The following is a 3,845-nucleotide window of genomic DNA, read 5'->3' as shown; positions in this document are numbered from 1 at the left end:
CCTAGAATGTGGATTCCAGAACTGCACACAATACTCTAACTATGACCTGACTAATGTTTTAGTTCTGGCATAACCACCTCAATCTTAAACTCTGTGTCTCCATTAATAAAGACAATCCCAAATACCTTCTTACTCACTTTATCTACCTGTCCCACTACCTTAAAGCACCGGTGTACATGCACACCAAAGTCCCTCTGATCCTCTGTGTGCTTCCCAGGGTCCTACCGTTCATCATGTACTCCTTTTGCCTTGTTTGCCCTGCCCAACTGCATCACCTCACGCTTATCTGGATTGAATTCTATTTGCCACTGATTTAACCCATCTATATTCTTTTTAAAAATATTCTTAAAAGGAATTTTTTTTAAAGAATTGTTAGTCTTCTGCATTTGTGCCAGGAGTTTCAACAGAATTTCTTGACATAGTGGAACAAATCTTGTTAGGCCAACTTAATGCTGCATGGTTGTCTAAAGCTTGCTCATAACCCTGTTGATTAAATATTGGGAAGAGTGGAGGCACTGCCTTTTGGTCCCAGCTAGCTCTGTCCCCTAGTTACCAAATTCATTCTGCTCTCTGGCAACAGTTTGGGACTCTGCTGCTCTGCTCAAACCTTCAGTGTCAAATTTGATCCTGAGTTGAGCTTCTGACCACACAACAGCACCACCACTAAGATTGCCAGTTTTCCCATCCATACCCTAGTCTCCTTGAGCGTTCCGGATTCTACTTGCTTTGTCATCTGCAGTCATGCTGTCCGCTGCTTGGACCCTATACTCTGTAATCTCCTTTCTTCCACAACCCCCACCTCCCCTCTTTCAATCATCTTTCTTAATATCTCTGCTGTGAAGCACCTGTCTGGATTTTTCTTTAACATTTTTGGAGGCAGTGTGTAAATAAAATTATTGTTATCTGCTGCACGACTTTTTTAGGGTTGATTGCAGTACATGAAAAAATTTGAAACTGTTCATTTTTAAATTATCCTCTGGATGACGAACCATTTCAGAAGGCAGAAAAGAGTCAGTCACTTTGTGCAACCCCAGTCCCACACCAGAGGCCAGTTCAGGCAGGTTTCTCTTTAATTAGAGGTCTTATTTATGGTTACACTTTTTCCAATACATACTATTAATACTAATACTGTTGGTATCCTTTTGAATTGAATCCTGTGGGTCATTAGTCCAGCAACTGCTCTGGCAAAGCCAGATTGAAATGGCCTCTATCACTGCAACTGATTAAATTGGATTTGGGCTTTGTCTCACGATTTCCCTGTGTGTTAAACTTCTGAACTCAGCAGGCTGGTGTGGATGAGCTGAGTGGAACCTCTCTCTAGTTAGGGTTGTACATCTTTCATTTTAAGCTGCAGGATGCCATTAGTAAGGGAGGGATAATTTTTGGGAGAGGTCTGAAAGTTTTTATTTTCGGCTGTACCTCCTGTGTGGTGGTTGCTACTGTTTTGGTCTCTCCTTATTTCTGTCACTACTCTAAAGTACTGTACACAAGATGCTGTCTGAAAGTGTCCTACTTTCTCTAGATTTGAAAGAATTATTTCATAACAGTAATAATATCCACAATACTTAGATTTGTTGTTGTTTTTTGTTTTGGGGGGGGTGTGTTGTTGGGAATGGGGCGGAGTTGTGTGAGCCACAGGTAATCTGCACTCTCTTGCCAGGAGCGTACGCTCTGGTCCAGTACCTCAACTCTGAATGTAAAGTTGTTTTTTTTTTCCCCCCACTTCGTGCCAGCCCAAAGCAAAAATGTTTGTTAAAACTGCTGGTGTAAAGATTGTCTAGCTTGTTAAATGTAATACTGTCACTAACAACAAAAATGCAGCTTAAGTTAAAATCAGCAGTCAAGAATTATTTTTAGTTCGTTAACTTGGAGTGGTCCTCATATCTATTTTGCTTTTGAATGTAATTGGAACCTGGTAGTGGTTGGCAAATACAGCCTAAGAAAGGGGTGGCTCACAGTGTTGTGACTCTGCATTAAGTGCAGCTTCAATTCTCAATATATTTGCTTTGGTGGAACTTCATTTTGATTGACATTAAACCTTAAATCTTTCTGCGCACTTAAAAATGCCCAGTAAGTGTTTTGACTCTTAGGTTAAACTCCTATGAATCGGTGAGTTATACAGACCAGGAAGCCCTATTATAGGTTTAGGATGTATGGAATTAGGCTGAGCATTGCAGTCTTGATTAAAAATGCATTTTGGGTAACACTTAGAATTTAAAAGCAATGCTTAATTGACTAGAAGTGGGTAACTGTGGACTACAAGGTTTAGTTCTGGCCACTTCTATTTACTGTCATATCAATGACTTTTGAGATGGGCCTAGAAATGATGTCAAAATTTGCAAATGATATGGAATCGGGGGATAATGCCAAAGGGAGAAAGGACTGGGAAATTTCTAAGAAGGCTTCGCCTCCAATAGTCCTTCGTGCATCTCTGAGCCAGTTACAGAATAGAAAAGAACATGAATCCAGTCCCTGTTCCTGCCTGTCCTCTCTGGTGGATAGATTTTTATGTTGCAACCAGTGAAGGAACTGGTTTTAGAATGACTTGTCTCAATGTTTAGAGTAAGTACTTTAACAACTTTGCTTTGGAGCAGCATCTTGTGACCAGTCAGCTGTATGTCCTATGAATCTAATAGTTGAATAAATTAATTATCTTGTCACAAAATTAAAGTCTCTGTACACAAGTGAAATGATCTCTGCTTTGAAATAATCACGTGCGTAACCTCTGCTTTTTTTTTTAGCTTCAACTTGGTGCTTTTGAAAAGTATATTAGTGTCTTTTAGCATTCAATTAGTGCTACTTCCTGTCAAATGAAGCTGACGGGTTCGGTGGTCAAACATGGCTGTACTCTGCAACAGTTGAATTTTGGTGAAGTGCTAGGTTTTATGTGGTGCTGCAGGCTAATTCAAATCTGCTTTATTTAAAATAAAAGTTGATCTCATCCGCAATGTGATCTACATCTAGAAGTTTTTAATGTTTTTGTCTTTTTTTTTTAGTTTTGTAAATTCTCTTTCCTCTAGTTTCCCAGGACACTCTAGGTTCGCTGATGTTTTGTTGGCACTTGGGTATTGACAGCTATTCCACACCATCTGCAAGGAGCCAGGTGCCTCCCTGGTTTCTATTTGATCCTAAATCTCCCCTTCAGCTCTTTACCCCTCCCATGCCTGACCAGACTTCTGAATGTTAGTCTGTTTCCTACTTTGGCCTTCCCCACGGGCAATATCTTGTGTTTGGAGTTGCATGTGACCCATTGTCCTACAGGCTATGGGATAAAGTACTGGGCAAGGTGAAGTCCTGCCAGTTACAGATTTTGAAATCTTGAATTTTGCAATGTGGGTTGGTGAGATCTGGGTAATCCTTAAACTTGGAACATCTGGCTGGTGGTAATCCAATTAGTTAACTGCCCACTGCCCTGTGACATTGACTTGTACATGTTACCCACTGCGGGAGTTTGCAAAGTTGTTGTTGTTTTTGAAGAGGGTTTGATGGATGCACAGTATTTCCGAACAAGGAAGAAGGATTAGTACTTTTCCGCCCAACTCGCTGAGGTGGTCTTTGCTCACCTCTTGCTATAGAGCCAGACAGGATGGAAGATGATGAAAAACACTTGTGAACATGCTAAAAGCAGGTTAGCCACTGTCCTGACTGTGGAGCAGAATCAAAACTTTTCAAAACCACTTTTTTTTTTCCCTTTCTTTCTCTTTCTCGTTTGTTTTTGTTTTTATGAACGTCTGGGAAAAAAAGGTAGATTTAAAAAGACATAATGTAGGGAAGCCCAAAGAGGCAAAGGTACACTGCATTAATTAGAGTTTTTGTTTTGTAACAGGAGCTTCTGAGACAAGCTA

The 3,845-nt window shown here is 40.3% G+C and overlaps 1 protein-coding gene across 1 annotated transcript in view; it reads left to right on the top strand.

Annotated features, from left to right (window-relative positions):
* LOC109926281 (ceramide synthase 6-like) overlaps positions 1–3,845 on the top strand; it is a 61,719-nt gene that overhangs the window by 33,071 nt on the left and 24,803 nt on the right. The gene's annotated exons all lie outside the window — the stretch shown is intronic.

The sequence above is a fragment of the Rhincodon typus genome, chromosome 41 (assembly GCF_021869965.1).
Source record: "Rhincodon typus isolate 14 chromosome 41, sRhiTyp1.1, whole genome shotgun sequence".
Taxonomy (NCBI): Eukaryota; Metazoa; Chordata; class Chondrichthyes; order Orectolobiformes; family Rhincodontidae; genus Rhincodon; species Rhincodon typus.
This window is presented reverse-complemented; position numbering and strand designations above follow the sequence as displayed.